This window comes from Heptranchias perlo, chromosome 14 (assembly GCF_035084215.1).
Source record: "Heptranchias perlo isolate sHepPer1 chromosome 14, sHepPer1.hap1, whole genome shotgun sequence".
Lineage (NCBI taxonomy): Eukaryota > Metazoa > Chordata > Chondrichthyes > Hexanchiformes > Hexanchidae > Heptranchias > Heptranchias perlo.
In genome coordinates this window covers 45426909-45445147 of record NC_090338.1, presented here as the reverse complement: position 1 = coordinate 45445147, position 18239 = coordinate 45426909, and the positions used below count along the sequence as shown (strand labels likewise).

Genomic DNA, 18239 nt, shown 5'->3' with positions numbered 1-18239 from the left:
GAGGGGCCTAGATAGAATGGATAGGAAGGACCCATTTCGCTTAGCGGAGGGATCAATAACCAGGGGGCATAGATTTAAAGTGATTGGTAGAAAGATTAGAGCGGAAATTAGGAAAAGAATTTTCACCCAGAGGGTGGTGGGGGTCTGGAACTCACTGCCTGAGAGGGTGGTAGAGGCAAAAACCCTCAACTCATTTTTAAAAATACCTGGATGTGCACCTGAAGAGCCGTGACCTGCAGGGCTACGGACCAAATGCAGGAAAGTGGGATTAGGCAGGGTGGCTCGTTTCTCAGCCGGTGCGAACACCATGGGCTGAATGGCCTCCTTCTGTGCCGTAAATTTTCTGATTCTATGATTCAATACTGACCAGCAAGGTGCCAGGTTCAATCGTTGGTCTGTGTTGAGCTAACTGGATGGTAGTAGGAAAAATAAAAATTGGAAGTTTGTGTATGGATATTTGGTGAAGACAAGATCAGGCTTGGTTGTGATCTTCCCACACCCGTCCTGTGATCAAATAACCATGCCAAGGCTCTCATATGAACAATAGCCACTTTGGGCGAGGTACTAAGGAGTGCCTGGTGACTATGAAAACTTATCTCATCAAGCAGTCAATGCCTTCAGATGAGGAGACGAGGAGAAAAAAATGGCCCAGAAAATTAATGGCAAAAAATCCTTACTTGATCAAAGGGCCATCTTAACATTAAGGAGGAGGCAGCTGTGTACTGTTTGGAGAGAAGTAGTAATTCAAAAATTGCTTCCCACATTAAAATTTATGAGGTAATTAGACAGTCCTTATTATCTTTAAGACCCAAATGTTTTTTTCTCTGTTGCCTATCTATGAGTCTCCACTTCAGTGAGTTTTGCAAGTCTTCATCTAGCTCCCAGTAAGCAAGCAGAGGTGTGGAATGGAAAAGTCACACTCGTGTAGTTGCATGAGATTTAGGCTAAAGCACAGTGACAGGACAGGCAACATTGCAACTAATCTCTATCATACCAGGGCTAGAACAATGTTTTTGTTTCTGGGTGCAAAATCAAAAATGATTTATTTCTCATCACATTAATCCCTCATCCTGATCAACAGTATATACTACTAATAAAAGATACATAAAGCAGAATAATTTGCAATATAGACATTTTACAAATGAGTGCATTTTCAACCTACTGAATTAATAATGTTATTGACTATCTGAGTGCCATTTAAAGGTAATTATGCAAATATTGTTCATAAATGTGTTGTGCAATCTTACGGAAACTACATTTTTTCCCAATTTCCTTTTATCCTTTCCATAAGGCACCGATTCTTGCTGCAGTATGGTTCCACCAGTAAAAGTAGGCCTCCAATACCTCACCCAAGCAACCACTGGTCTTGTCCAAGTTGGCACTGAGTGCCAGCAGGGTATTTGACACGGAGAGCATCACAGCTGAACCCAATCATTTCTTCAACCGGTATCAACACACATGGACTTTTCACCAAGGCTTACTAGATAGCAATTGGAGGCTGAAAGGCTAGCTAATTATTTTCCCTCCCTAATCCATGGGTTCGGAGGTCAAGTGTATCACCCCAACTTCTGGTCCCATTGAAATAAGCTTATTCACCATAGAACTTGGCACGATCTGGCCCAGCACAACACCGCATAGAACATTTACCACTAAACCATCGGGAAAAAAAAATAACTCCTATGTTTTTAGCTACTGACCTACTTTTACAATTGTGTCCATTTTAAAACAATTAGCCCAGTGAACTGATCCTGATTAGTACAATGGGTATATAACTGGAAAAGTTTATTGGTATCTATTTCTAGAAAAGAAATGTAGGTAGGAAGAGCTTAGGTATTTGGAACATTTAAAGGTCTAGAGATTGACAAGATTTTATTGTACATATGACGAGAACATTTATTAAGCAACTTGGATTAACTTGTTTCAAACTTGATTTTAAAATAAAGTTAATTTTCTAATTGAGAATATAATTATTTACAAGGGTATGGGCTGGCAAAAACTAATGCATAAATAGTACAATAAATAATGGTTAATTATTTTCATCAAAATCACCAAGTGGTGATTTCCAGCCAGAAATATGACAATTCACGAGTCAGAAGAGTTTTTGTCACTGCTCCAAAATGCGCCTGCAACTGCAAGACAAGGAAAATATGTGCATGCTAACTGTGCAATTTAAGCAGATTGTGCAAGCAAGAGGCAATTCAGTTGTTTAAGGCCAGTAGTCTGATGAAACAGCTATGTGAAGAGAGACTTTGACCTGAAATTGAATTTGGTACTGAAGTGTAGTTGGCTTTGAACTAATTTCAGTTATTTGAGTCCCTAAGTCTTTTAAGTGCATCTATTATGGCAGGACAGTGCACATCTTGCATAACGTGAGAGCTTCTGGAAAATATAAGTCTAGGACAACCATTAGTGTAAGAAGGGGCTCCGGGTGAACCTGTTCAAACTCAATTACTCAGCTTGAGATAAGGTTGGAGATGCCCGATAGTATACAAAGGGAGGATGGGTTTCTAGAGAATAAATTGTTATGAGTAGACACTTCACAACTATAGAGGAATAGTGAGGCAGGGGATGGGAAGTGGGTGACCATGTGTTGGGGGGGGGGAGGAAAGGAGGAAGAATAAGGCAGAGACAGTATGGGTCTGAAGTTGTTAAACAGACATACAGTGCTGGATACCCTATTAACAGACAAGGACAGTGATTCAGGGATGGAAATCACAACCAATTACAAGGGAACTCCCTTGCCCTTTTTTGAAGTGCCATAGGATTTTTTACATCCACCCAAGAGGGAATACGGGGCCTAGGTTTAACATCTCATATGAAAGATGGTACCTTTGACAGTGCAGCATTCTCTCCGTACTGCACAGAAATGCCAACTTAAATTATGTGCTCAAGTCTTTGGAGTAGGACTTGAACCCACTACCTTTGGACTCAGAGGTGAGAATGCTACCACCGAACCAAAGTTGTTACCTTTTTCTGCCATTCTCCAACTACAAGAGGGTAAAATTGAAGAAAGCAACTGGAATGTGAGGAAACAAAAGTAAATATTCTTTACAGCAATTGTTTTTTCAAATGAAAATTAATATCAGGACCACATTGTTGTATTGATAACGTCGCCGATGCATGTTTGTAGACATCAGAACTAGGGATGAAGATTTCAGAGGAGTTAAAAATGTAATTCTTTGAACCCAATAACATACTTTAAAAATCACAGTATACTATTCATAATGTGGAGATGCCGGTGATGGACTGGGGTTGACAATTGTAAACAATTTTACAACACCAAGTTATAGTCCAGCAATTTTATTTTAAATTCACAAGCTTTCGGAGATTTTCTCCTTCCTCAGGCAAACGTTTGCCTGAGGAAGGAGAAAATCTCCGAAAGCTTGTGAATTTAAAATAAAATTGCTGGACTATAACTTGGTGTTGTAAAATTGTTTACAATTACTATTCATAATGCAGAGGATAGTGCAGATGTTAGCATAGGTGAACTATTTTCTAAGTTATAAAGTTTTGTTAGCTATGCTAAGGAGTGTGGGTAATAGACTGCAATGTTTTGAATATGTGGATTGAAAGAACTAACCACTACCATGAATGTTCCTTCCCTTAACTCATATAGACTAGATTGAACAAATGCATAATCATCAAAATAAAATCTATCCATATCAGTATCAGGGATGGATTGATGCATCATTATGTTGAGCCCACTAGTAATCTTCTGGTTACTCAAAGAATTGGACCAACAAACTGGCGTAGAAATTCAATATCACATCTGAAAACAGGTAGCGGGGGTGGGGCACATGTTGCACAGTCCAGTTTTCATGGCAAGGCCTAGTTGCCTTGAAAAACTGAATGGCTTGCTAGGCCACTTCAGAGGGCAGTTAAGAGTCAACCACATTGGTGTGGGACTTAAGCCAAATATAGACCAGACCGGGTAAGAACAGCAGGTTTCCTTCCCTAAGGAACTTTAGTGAAACAGATGGGAGATGATTTTAACCCCCAACTCCCACCCACCGCCAACCCACTTGTTCTTGGGGGTTAAATTACCCCCTTGGATTTTTACGATAATCCGACTTTTACTGACACCAGCTTTTTATTTCCAGATTATTTCACATGGGTGCTTCTGCTGTTGCTCCGAGCCCCACTGGAAACTCACGTGTGATGCTAAGTGGGCAGAGATCCATTAGGACTGATCACTACCCTTTTTACAATCTAGGGTAGGTTTCAACTATCTGTGCCATTTCCAGGGCATAATGGAGGCTAAAATCAGCCTCTTACTCCCCAGTGATACCAGGAACTAGACTCTCCAACCAGATTGCTGGGTATCAAAACATCCTCCATAGAATGCCCCCTGTTAGCTAAATATTAAAACAAATGAAAAATGTCCCTTTGTTGGAATTTCAGCTCCATATGTCAACGATGCAACTGATAAATTCTGAATTTGTCACAGTGTACATGGGTGGCAGCACTGAGCAGATGGGCTAAATCAATATATTCTTCAGAGTACTTTGTCAACAATAAAACATGCACTGTAGCCTCTGAAAACAAATCTTTTCACCCACCATTTTAAATTCCATTTCAGCCTTCTGAGAACCCTGCAACCAGTAATGCCATTTCATCATTGTGCAGCATGTCAATGAGCAGCTGAAATCAAAACTTAATCATTTCTTCGAGAAAGGATCACTTTTTTGAAGGGCCTTCATATTTTTAGTGATGTAGTAATTTGAGATAAGATGTCCTCTGCTGACTATTTGTAGTGAAACTGTAAACATACTCTTTATAATCACACGTATGACTTTGGTACAAATAGTAGCAAGAGGAAATTTTGCCCCTGCATTCTTCAATTTGTAGGATCATACAGCTCTGATTTATTTCTACTCAACAGAATAGTCACAAAGTATGTGAGATCCTCTGCAAACCTAACTTAATTGGTTTCAACTAGAATTCAATAAGGAAGTCCAGATCACCCTTCATGAAAACAATTCCATAATTGCCTAGCTAGCCATTTCTTAACCTTCCCTAATTCTACAATATTTGTAATTTACATTCTGTTTTTATGCCCATCTCTGCTGCCTTTCCACTGTCCTGATTTGCTCAAAGTGTGAAATGAGTTTGCAGTTTTTCTAAAGTCACATTAAAACTGCAGAGGGTCAACTGTAGGTGTATTTTGAGCATGGGTTATGTTGCTTCCCCTCCTCCCCCATTAATACTTCCGCAACACTAATAAGGAACACTGTGCTATCATTAGCCACTCTGACTAGTTGACTGACGGAGAATCATTAAAATTCTTTCACAGAGGATACATTTGAATGTTGTTTGAGGCTGTAAACCAATATAATCATGGGAATAAAGGTTTTCTGTTACTAAGAACTAATATGGATGTACAGCCTGTCAAATTCATCAGAAATCTTTCTCTGGATACTTCAGCGGAGAAAGCAATAAGAACTAGTATATCTTATATAAAATGTGTGGAGTCTAGCCTTGGGCAAGTTCAGTCTTGAGGTGCATTTGGCCTAAACTTATATTTGAAGTTTAAACCAGTCAGTTATTGTGTTTCATTTTATTAAAATGTTGAGAGAAAACCGTTGAGTTTAGTACAGTTGGCACCTGTTATGTACAATATCTGTACAATGTGGGAGGTTCTGGATGCTTATGTCTGGTATGACCACACAAATGAGAAATGTCACCAACTGATTATTTTCAAGCTCAAATTTGCTGAGATGCAAGAAGAGCTGGGGAAACTACATCACATCTGGGAGGCCAAAGGTTTCCTGGAATGCACATTGGTTGCCCCGCAGGCAGAGCAAGTTAGTAAAAAAGAGAAGAAGGTAACTTCCTAAATGGGGTAGGAAGAGGAGACAGGAAACAGTTCAGGGGTCCCTGAGAGTGCTGAATTAACAAATAGGTACTGAATACCTGTGACAACGTCAACAATCCAGAGTAACCACAAGCAACGGCATGGAACCATGATGCGTGTGGTTGGCAAAGGTGGGGGGGGGGTTGGGGGTGAAATAAAGTGCAAAATGCAATAATAAGAACATAAGAAACATAAGAACATAAGAAATAGGAGCAGGAGTAGGCCAATCAGCCCCTCGAGCCTGCTCCATCATTCAATAAGATCATGGCTGATCTGATCCTAACCTCAAATCTAAAGAACACAAGAAGTAGGAACAGGACCCAGCCACTCAGCCCCTGGGCCCTCTCGCCACCCACAGGGCCTTGACCGATCCGAACTCAGCTTCATGTCCAATTTCCTGCCCACTCCCCGTAACCCCTAATTCCCTTTACTTCTAGGAAACTGTCTATTTCTGTTTTAAATTTATTTAATGATGTAGCTTCCACAGCTTCCTGGGGCAGCAAATTCCACAGACCTACTACCCTATGAGTGAAGAAGTTTCTCCTCATCTCAGTTTTGAAAGAGCAGCCCCTTATTCTGAGATTATGCCCCCTAGTTCTAGTTTCACCCATCCTTGGGAACATCCTTACCGCATCCACCCGATCAAGCCCCTTCACAATCGTATATGTTTCAATAAGATCGCCTCTCATTCTTCTGAACTCCAATGAGTAGAGTCCCAATCTACTCAACCTCTCCTCATATGTCCACCCCCTCATCCCCGGGATTAACCGAGTGAACCTTCTTTGTACTGCCTCGAGAGCAAGTATGTCTTTTCTTAAGTATGAAGAACAAAACTGTATGCAGTATTCCAGGTGCGGTCTCACCAATACCTTATAAAACTGCAGCAATACCTCCCTGTTTTTATATTCTATCCCCCTAGCAATAAAAGTCAACATTCCATTGGCCTTCTTGATCACCTGCTGCACCTGCATACTAACTTTTTGATTTTCTTGCACTAGGACCCCCAGATCCCTTTGTACTGCAGTACTTTCCAGTTTCTCGCCATTAAGATAATAACTTGCTCTCTGATTTTTCCTGCCAAAATGCATAACCTCACATTTTCCAATATTGTATTGCATCTGCCAAATCTCCGCCCACTCACCCAGCCTGTCTATAACCCCTTGTAGGTTTCTTATGTCCTCCTCACTCTCTACTTTCCCTCCCATCTTTGTATCATCTGCAAACGTTGATATGTTACACTCGGTCCCCTCCTCCAAATCGTTAATATAGACTGTAAAGAGTTGGGGACCCAGCACCGACCCCTGCGGAACACCACTGGCTACTGGTTGCCAGTCCGAGAATGAACCATTTATACCAACTCTCTGCTTCCTGTTAGATAACCAATCCTCCACCCATGCCAGAATATTACCCCCAATCCAGTGATTCTTTATCTTGAGCAATAATCTTTTATGTGGCACCTTGTCGAATGCCTTCTGGAAGTCTAAATACACTACGCCCACTGGTTCCCCTTTATCCACCCTGTACGTTATGTCCTCAAAGAACTCAAGCAAATTTGTCAGACATGACTTCCCCTTCATAAAGCCATGCTGACTTTGTCCTATTAAATTATGTTTGTCTAAATGTTCCGTTACTGTCTCCTTAATAATAGACTCCAAAATTTTACCCACCACAGATGTTAGGCTAACTGGTCTATAATTTCCAGCCTTCTGCCTACTACCCTTTTTAAATAAGGGTGTTACTTTAGCAGTTTTCCAATCTGCCGGGACCTTTGCTGAGTCCAGAGAATTTTGGAAAATTATTACCAAAGCATCCACAATCCCTACTGCCACTTCCCTCAAGACCCTAGGATGTAAGCCATCAGGTCCAGGGGATTTATCCGCCTTGAGTCCCATTATTTTACTGAGTACCAATTCCTTAGTGATTTTAATCGTATTTAGCTCCCCCCGCCCCAGAGCCCCCTGTTTGTCCAGTGTTGGGATATTCTTAGTGTCCTCTACTGTAAAGACTGAAACAAAATATTTGTTCAGCATTTTTGCCATCTCCATGTTTCCCACCATTAATTTCCCGGTCTCATCCTCTAAGGGACCTATGTTTGCCTTAGCCACCCTTTTTCTTTTTATATAACTGTAGAAACTCTTGCTATCTGTTTTTATATTTTTTGCTAATTTATTTTCATAATCTATCTTCCCTTTCTTAATCAATCCTTTAGTTACTTTTTGCTGTCTTTTGAAGACTTTCCAATCTTCTATCCTCCCACTAAGTTTGGCTACCATATATGTCCTTGTTTTTAGTCGTATACTATCCTTAATTTCTTTACTTAGCCACGGATGGCTGTCATTTCTTTTGCACCCTTTTTTCCTCAGTGGAATATTTTTTTTTAAAGTTGTAAAATAACTCCTTAAATGAACACCACTGTTTATGTACCGTCTTACCCTTTAATCTATTTTCCCAGTCCACTTTAATCAATTCCGCTCTCATACCATCATAATAATGGAGAATTGCAGAGTCGAGGGAGTAGACAAGTACCTTTGTAGACACAGCCAAAAATCCCAAATGACATGTTGCCTCCCAGATAGCAGGATAAGGGATATAATTGAGGATTCACAAATTATTTTGGAAATGGAAGGGAAACAGACAGAAGTTGTTGTTCATGTTGGATTCAGTAACATAGGCTGGATTAGATCTGAGGACCTGCAAATGGAGTTTTAAGAATTCAGAGATAGATTAAAAAATAAGACCTCAAAGGCAGGAAGTTAGGATTGCTCCCATGCCAAGTGTGGTCATTATAGGGATATTAAGATAAGTGAGGTAAATTCATGTCTGGAGAGATGGTGTAAGAAGAAGCATGCCAGTTCCTGGGACCCATCCGAAGACAGGAATGGCCTGTTCAGGACCTCATCTGAACTGAAGTGGGACCAGTATCGTTGCTGGAAGAGTATCTAGTCCTGTGGGGCAGGGTTTGAACTAATGTGATAGTGGAGAGGGAAAAAAAATCATGCAAGTAGAAAGGAAAGCAAAAGGAGCTAGGAACGTAGAAACGATAAGAGAAAAACAAGAAAGGAATAAGCAACAAATCAGAAGGAAGTGAGTTTAAAAAGAGTAAGATTACCAAATAGACAGAGGCAGGTTTGAGTTACAAACGTACAAGGTATTTCAATAAAATTGATGAGCCAGAGGCATAAATTGCTACTGGGGTGTGATATAATAACATTAACAATGATGTGGTTTAGGTTAGGGCAGGACTGGGAGATAACCTTTCCTGATTACAAAATATTCAAGAGAGACAGTAGGAAAAAAAGGAGAATGGATGGCGGTATTAATCAAAGATTCCATTACATTAGAATATAAAAAAGCTGCATTTATTTGGTTAGGCTTAAGGAATAAGTAAGGAGAAAGGGATAAATGGGTAACTAATAGTTAACCTTTCAGAGAGCATAATGCAGGATAAAATTAATACTTAGAAAGACATGGGTTTGTAAAAGGCAAGTTAGTCTGACAAATTTAATAGAATTCTTTGAGAAAGTAACAAAGAATATTGATAAAGAAAATGGATGTTATGTATATGAATTTTGAAATGGCATTTGATAAATGCTGCATAAGAGCCTCATTGATAAAATTGACATGCACGGTATTAAAAGGAATGTGGTACATGGCTAGGAAGTTGGCTAATGGACAACACAGAAAGTAATGGTTAACTGGTATTTTTTCAGACTGGAGGGATGTAAACAGTGGCATCCCCCAAGGGTCAGTGTTAGAGTCAATGCTTTTCTCAATATATATAAATCTTCTGGGAAAAAAAAGCATGTAGGATCATAGGTTTTATAAATAGGGATACAGAGTGCAAAAACAAAGGAGTAATGTTAAACCTATGCAAATCTCCAGTTAAGTTGCAGTTAGAATATTTCCCAGTTTTGGCATCCTACATAAGGAAGGATGTCATAAAGAGGGTGTAGAAGAGATTTACTAAGAGGATACCAAGGATGGGAGGTTTTGGTTGTGAGGAGAGACAAGAGAAACTGGGGCTCTTTTCATTCGAATTGAGATGGTTAAGTGGAAAGCTGATGGAGGTGTTCAAAATTATGAAGGGTTTGATGAGGCAATAGAGTAAAACTATTTCTACTAATTGATGAATTGGTAACTAGAAGGCATAAATTTAAGATAATTTTAAAAGGTATGGGACAGTGAAATGGCACTGTGGGTAACTCTTTCAAAGAGCCAGTGCACACACGAATTGCCTCTTTTATGCTGTAAAATTCTTTGATTCTAACTATAAAAAAGTAGAGCACAACAGATAGATAAAAGTTTGTACAAAAATTCAGGATATGCATAATGATAAGAACAGAAAGCAGATCTTTTTATTTGAAAAATATTAAGTTTTGTTGCTGTGATCAAACACTTTGGCAACATGCTGAAGTAAAAATGCTGTTTTTCTTTTAGCTTGTTCTAATGCAGACACAGGTTGTGATATTTCCTTCTATAATTTCTCCATATCTATTGTTAAAATGCAAAGGTTATTTAATATAATGGGAAAAGAGGAAATGCTGGATTCTGTGTTTGCTTTAAATTGATTCATTTTTCTACGCACACTGTTTTACAAATAAAGCTTGGTTTCACCAGGTCTAACTTTTGTGTTTTGGCATTATGCTGAATAAAATGATAAACTTTAGCAGTAGCTTCCTGTTTCTGTTGGGATCAAAATTCATAACCTGAAGTTCCTTTAAAAAATGTATTAAAAAATCCTGCACCAAAGAAACTAATCACTCAGTATGCAGCAATGCACACACTGCTCATTGTCATTGTGACTGGGTATTAATTTGCAGATTCCTCTATAACTAATATAAAAATGAATATTTCATGCATCACTGCAATTTGAGCCCATTTGCCCATGACTCTGTATGCTCGTTATTTCCTGCACACAGGGGAATCAAAATTGCAGTTGGACTGGATTTATACAAATGCTATTGTATTGTGATGCACGTCGATGGTTGAAATTTTAGTTTTTATCACCGCTAGCCAGTAGGGTACTTACTCATCAAATTTGTTCGCTTTTTCGAAGAACCTGTGGCTGGAGTTCACAACATCTATATATACCGATCAGATCTTCTCTCTCTGGCTCACAATGCAATAAAGCGTAACTTCTTCATGATCCTATAAGCTATGTGGGAAATTGGAAAAATAATTTGTTGTAACAATGATAGTAGGTACATGATTTTCAAACAAATTTGCCTGCTGAACATCAAGCTTTTGAAATATTTTAATTACATGAATATATTGGTACACTGAAACTATTGGACTTTTGTGGATTTTGACCCTATGTCTGAGAAGTCAATCTGTATTTTATACAACACTTTATTCCCTTGTATTTTCTAAGAGGCTTGTGTGGTTAATTCAGTATTGGAATGCAGGTACAATTGCTGGAAGTCAAACACATGTAGAAACCCAAAAAGGTATCCTACGTGTGGAGGCAGAAGATGTTGGTATGGTTCTTAATGAATACTTTGGGGTCGATTTTAGGATGCCCGAGTGGGTGCTTTGGGGGCGGGGGGGGGCTCGTAAAATAGGGGAATCCCGGAGCGGTCTGGAGCTCGGCTCCAACCCGCCCACTTCCGGGTTCCCCAGTGACGCGTTCGGGTGCGTGCGCAGCTCCCGTATGCGGACTCCCACCGGCAATTAAAGCCGGTGGGATGACAATTTACATACTTATTTAGATAGTTGAGGTACTTGACAGACCTCATTGAGTGGAGATTTTGGCAGCGGTGCAATTTTGAAGGATCCTCAGCGTGTTTCGCGTGCTGTGGGAAACACTCCCTATTGAAGCAGACGTGTTTCAGCCAGCAGTCAGTGGGAGATGCAAAGGTTTATTTGACAGGTGGGGGGAAAACATAATTTATTGCAGCAGGGCACTCTGTCACTTCAGACAAAGTTTTGGCTGTAAAACCTTTGTCTTTCCACTCAAAATTATTAATTGATACCCGAAACTCTGCTGTGCAAACACAGTTACCTACTTTGTGGACCCCCTCAAACTCACACCGTCAGGATGGGGGGCGCCATAGCTGTATTCATCACTTCATCCAAGGACGAGCAACATCACCAGCCTCGCCAGGCACGCCGTCCACCTCCGCCACATGGAGCTCCACAACACAGTGCTGCACCACAGGCACCTGCACAACAGCACGGAGGGCAACAGCAGAGAGAGCGGCGTCGCAGGAGGCACTACCCTCGCCACAGGGTCTACAGACCGAGGCTCAGCTTCCTGGACCTCTCTGAGAAGCAGTGCATATGGAGGCTCAGGCTCAGTCGCCAGGTAGTCGCAGACATCTGCAGCCTCGTTCATGTCGAGCTGCTCCCGGCTGGCCCAAGCAGCATCTTCTTACCTGTCACTGTCAAAGTCACCACTGCCCTCAACTTCTTCAACTCCGGATCCTTCAAGGGTGTCACCGGGAACATCGCCGGGGTCTCTCAGTCATCTGCACACAAGTGCATAAGGCAGGTCACCGATGGCTTGTTTTGCAGGGCCTCGCATTATATCAACTTCCCCATGGACGACCTCAGCCAGACAGAGATGGCAGTGGGATTCCACGCTGTGGCTGGCTTCCCACGGGTGCAGGGTGTAATCGATTGCACCCATATAGCAATACGAGCACCTCCACACAAGCCAGGACTGTTCATCAACAGGAAGAGCTATCACTCCATCAACACTCAGCTCATCTGTGACCACCGTAAGAGATTCCTTCACGTGTGTGCCAGATACCCTGGCAGCTGCCAACATCCCGCCCCTCTTCCACGCACCCAACACCCGCAAGGGCTGGCTTCTCGGGGACAAGGGATACCCCCTGCACACGTGGCTCATGATACCTCTGAGGAACCCCACCATCGAGCAACAGCGTCGATATAACTACAGCCACATCGCTACCAGATCTACAATTGAGCATGCTATAGGGCTGCTCAAGATGCGCTTCAGGTGCCTTGATCGTTCTGGGGGAACGCTTCAATACGCACCAGACAGAGTGGGACGCATTATATTCGTCTGTTATGCCCTGCACAAAATGGCACAACAGAGAGGGGTGCTGCTGGAGGAGGCCACATCCATATCTGCCACCCATATTGAGGAAGACGAGGAGGAGGAGGCGGAGGAGGAGGAGACAGAGGAGGAGGAGGCCGAGGAGGAGGAGCAACTCATGGGCAGAACAGCGGCTCACCTGGCTGCTCGTGAGGCCAGGGAGTCACTGATATGTGAACAGTTCTCCTGACATCCGACAGTGTGAAGAGTCCAGTCCTCACTACCTAGACAGAGGAGCGGCCACACCAGCCCCCTCCCCCGCTCCCTGCACAAAATAGTCGTGCAACTACACCTACACTCACTGTAGACTGACCCAATGGGTGGCATCAAGTGAGGTGTTCATGGTGAACCTCATGAAAGGGAGTTATTGCACAAGCCAGTCAAGAATGGGCAAGACGTGGCAGTAGTGGTGATAATAATAAGATTTATTGTGAGTGGAAAACAAAACAAATATAAATAAAAAAACATGACAAACTGTCAAATACCCTTGTGCATCTCCTTTGTGCTCATAAAACCTTTGGCTTATACTTCCTACTACTCCTACGTGGTGCTTCCCCTGTGGCTGCAGCAGATGTAGTGGCAGGTTGCTCTTGTTCATGCCCTGACCAATTAGATGCTTTGGGCCTATGCCCTCTGGGTTTCGGTGCCCGTGAAGGCCCCTCCAAAGACTGCTCCACCTGCACCTGTGCAGGGGCAGACTCGACCACCTGGAGAGGAGGCAGCATTGCGGGTACTGGTTGAGAGGGGGGCAATGGGTGAGACATAGAAGCACTTTGAGTGGCGTCCCCACTTCCATGTCCCATTTCACCATCATCCCTGTCCTGGGCCAGGCCCACATCATTCCTACCACTCTGCTGGACGACAGTTTGGAGGACATGTGTGAAGCCTTGTAAGGCCAGTGCTAGTGTATCCGCCTGCCTGTTTAAGGCGGCAGAAAGTTGCTCACCCTGAGTCCGAACGGCCTTTGTCAGGGCTTCAATGCCCCCATTGTTGATGTGGAGATGCCGGTGATGGACTGGGGTTGACAATTGTAAACAATTTTACAACACCAAGTTATAGTCCAGCAATTTTATTTTAAATTCACAAGCTTTCGGAGGCTACCTCCTTCCTCAGGTGAACGATGTGGAAATTTCCACATCGTTCACCTGAGGAAGGAGGTAGCCTCCGAAAGCTTGTGAATTTAAAATAAAATTGCTGGACTATAACTTGGTGTTGTAAAATTGTTTCTCATTGTTGAGCCATGCTTGAAGCTCGATGGAGGCTAGCCTTCCCTCCATCGCAGACATTCCCGCACCTACCTTCACGTCCCTGTGACAGTATTCCACTCATGCAGGAGTTGGACGACTCCATCTTCTGCGCGATTGTGGAGAGTGCGTGTGGCACCTGTTCCAGCACCTCGCAAATGTGCTGCTGCCCCTCGATCATTCTCCTTTTCATGGATGGCCTCCAGGGTTCAGCATCTGTGTTCAGCTGAGCAGAGCCTGGAGAAGAGAGCTCCCACCGACGCGGACTCTCCGCAGCTGCCCCTGCCACCAGTGTCTGCTCCTGTTCACGTGTGGTGACTCACCATGTGCAATCCCAGCTAAGTGAGGACGGGGACCCACCGAGGTGTGTGTATCTGCGCTGGTGGATGGCTCGCTCAGATGTGACGGTGCCCCCTCAGAGGCCGGCAGGTCCTCTGAGGAATCGGCCTGCGCTGTCACGGCAGTCGCTGAAGGCCCTGTAAGAGAACAGAAGGCAATATTAAGCATGATGACAGATGTTGAGGTGCTGAAGATGGCAAGGCATGTTAACATCATTTGCTGTTGTGAGTGATGAATGTTAAAGTTCTGTCACCAGCCGTTTGTCGGGTGGCAGTCTCGGCGTCCCCCACCGACAGGCACTCGAGGGTGCGGCTCAATTCGAGAGCCTCCTGCTCCGCCTCTGTGAGGACCATCAGATGTTGCAGCCCCCCTCCGGTCTTTGCCCTCTCCCGTGCATTCTGGGCTCTCTTCTCCTCTAAAGGAGAGGCGTGAGTGAGTGATGGTGACATGGCCGACCGCTGAATGCATTGGTTTGGGTGAGGGTGACCATGAAAGAGATGCATCAGAGGGTGAGTATGAGACAGACCCAAGAGAAAGTATGAGGATTGGGTTGAGTTGTAGTGGTGGGATGCGTACTGGGGAGGTGAGTAAGTGCAGGTAAGTTGAGGATAAGGTTTGAGTGGGTGTGAGGAGTGATGTTATAGAGTAGTGTTGGCAGTGCCGAAGGAGTTGTGGGGTGGGGGCGGTGATGTGGAAGACGGAGTTTGGGAGAATGAGTAGGTGTACTCACTTTGGCTGACCTGGGTAGGTCATTGAAGCGCTTCCTGCACTGGATCCAGCTGCGGGATACGTTGCTGCTGCTGCTGACCTCCTCTGCCACCTCGAGCCACGCCTTCTTGGTGGCAGTGGGAGGCCACTTCCTTCCGTCAGCCGGGTAGAATATGTCCCTCCTCCTCCTCACCCATCCAGTAAGACCTGGAGTGAGGCATCACTAAACCTGGGAGCAGCCTTTCCCCTGGTCTGCTCCATGCTGCTGTTTTGGTTGTTTGCTGCAGGAGCAGCATTGAAGGACTGCCCCTTTAAATAGGGCTCCTCCACCTGACAGCCTGTGATGCAGGTGCGCAGTCCGCTCGCTGCGCAGGTTTCCAATGGGAAACCCGGAAGCCAATGTAGGTGGCTTTAATTTACTCGCTATCGTGTGCAGAACCCACCAATTTTATTGGGCAGGTTACCCACGCACCCAGTCGACCCCCGCTGCCAACCCGCCTCCCTGGTAATATCCGGGCCTTCGAATCTGTCTTCACAAAAGAAAGGAATGATGCAGACATTGTAGTTAAGGAGGAGGAATGTGAAATATTGGATGGGATAAACATAGTGAGAGAGGAAGTATTAACGAGATTAGCATCTTTGAATGTAGATAAATCACCAGGGCCGGATGAAATGTATCCCAGGCTGTTAAAAGAAGCAAGGGAGGAAATAGCGGAGGCTCTGACCATCACTGGATACAGGCGTGGTGCCGGAGGATTGGAGAACTGCTAACTTTGTACCATTGTTTAAAAAGGGATAGATCAAGTAATTACAGGCCAGTCAGTCTAACCTTGGTGGTGGGCAAATTATTGGAATCAATTCTGAGGGACAGGATAAAGCGTCACTTAGAAAGTCACAAAGTAATCAAGGACAGTCAGTATGGATTTGTTAAGGGAAGGTCATGTCTGACTAACTTGATTGAATTTTTTGAGGAGGTAACAAGAAGAGTCGTTGAGGGTAGTGCATTTGATGTAGTGTACATGGATTTGAGCAAGGCTTTTGACAAGGTCTCACATGGCATACTGGTTAAAAAAGTACAAGTCCATGGGATCCAAGGGAAAGTGACAAATTGGACCCAAAATTGGCTCAGTGGCAGGAAGCAAAGGGTAATGCTCGATGGGTGTTTTTTGACTGGAAGGATGTTTCCAGTGGGGTTCTGCAGGGCTCAGTACTAAGTCCCTTGCTTTTTGTGGTATATATTAATGATTTGGACTTAAATGTACGGGGCATGATTAAGAAGTTTGCAGATGATACAAAAATTGGCCGTGTGGTTGATAGTGAGGAGGAAAGCTGTAGACTGCAGGAAGATATCATTGGACTGGTCAGGTGGGCAGAAAAGTGGCAAATGGAATTCAATCCAGAGAAATGTGAGGTAACGCATTTGGGGAGGGCAAACAAGATAGGGGAATACACAATAAATGGGAGGATACTGAGAGGTGTAGAGGAAGTGAGGGACCTTGGAGTGCATGCCCACAGATCCCTGAAGGTAGCAGGACAGGTAGATAAGGTGGTTAAGAAGGCATATGGAATACTTTCCTTTAATAGCCGAGGCATAGAATATAAGAGCAGGGAGGTTATGCTAGAACTGTATAAAACACTAATTAGGCCACAACTTGAGTACTGCGTACAGTTCTGGTCACCACATTACAGGAAGGATGTAATTGGACTAGAGAGAGTACAGGGGAGATTTACGAGGATGTTGCCAGGACTGGAGAATTTTAGCTATGAGGAAAGGCTGGGGTTGTTCTCTTTGGAACAGAGGAGGCTGAGGGGTGATTTAATTGAGGTATACAAAATTATGAGGGGCCTAGATAGAGTGGATAGGGAGGACCTGTTTCCCTTAGCAGAGAGGTCAATAACCAGGGGGCATAGATTTAAAGTAATTGGTAGAAGGATTAGAGGCTAGCTGAGGAAAACAAATTTCACCCAGCAGGTGGTGGGGGCCTGGTATTCACTCCCTGAAAGGACGGTAGAGGCAGAAATCCTCAACTCATTTAAAAAGTACCTGGATATGCACCTGAAGTGCCATAACCTACAAGGCTACGGACCAAATGCTGGAAAGTGGGATTAGGCAGGGTGGCTCATTTACGGCTGGCGCGGACACGATGGGCCGAATGGCCTCCTTCTGCGCAGTAAATTTTCTATGATTCTGTGATTCTAAATTAACATACAGTACAAAAACAGGCCATTCTGCCCAACTGATCTATGCCAATGTTTATAAAAGCCTCTTCCCACTCTAATTACCTCTTCCCACCCTGCCCCCATATCCCTCTATTGCCTTCTCACTCATGTATGCGCAAGCCTTTCCTTAAATGAGTCAATGTTATCTGTTTCAACCACTCTTTGTGGTGGCAAGTTCCAAAGTCTCACCACTCTCTAAAGACCACATTCTCACCACTCTGTGTAAACATTCGAAAGCACTCAGTCATGCCTCCTAGTATATTTATTTACATTGTAATTTAATATTTTTCCACAGAAAGAGAGATAATGTGAAACATATACTAATTTTTGTTTAATTTGTAATGGTAGACTTTTCCCTCCCCTTCTTCTGAAGGCAGCAACTCGCACTAGGATATTGTTCCAAGACACGGGCCGCCTTCTGATACTTCACCTGGCACTTTGCTCAAGTTTCACCATTATGTGCCAGCATGGACAATTGTAAGGAGTCTTACAACACCAGGTTATAGTCCAACAGCTTGACTATAATCTGGTGTTGTCAGACTCCTTACATTTGTCCACCCCAGTCCATCACCGGCATCGCCACATCATAGCATGGACAATGACTGCCAGCAGGCTATTTGACTGTGAAAGAACACCACAGCCGAGCCTGATCCTTTCCACACCCAATGTGTGCACACACGCTTTCCAGCAGAGATTCCATGATAGCAATTAGAAATGGAAACTTTTGCAGATTTTCCTTTTCTTTTTGCCTGACTGATCAGCTAAATTAAAGGTAGAATCTGGGATTTTCCGTATCTGTATGGCTCAATACCAC

At 43.4% G+C, this 18239-nt stretch overlaps 1 protein-coding gene across 2 annotated transcripts in view; it reads left to right on the top strand.

Annotated features, from left to right (window-relative positions):
• LOC137332132 (complexin-2) overlaps window positions 1–18239 on the top strand; it is a 225138-nt gene that overhangs the window by 53569 nt on the left and 153330 nt on the right. The gene's annotated exons all lie outside the window — the stretch shown is intronic.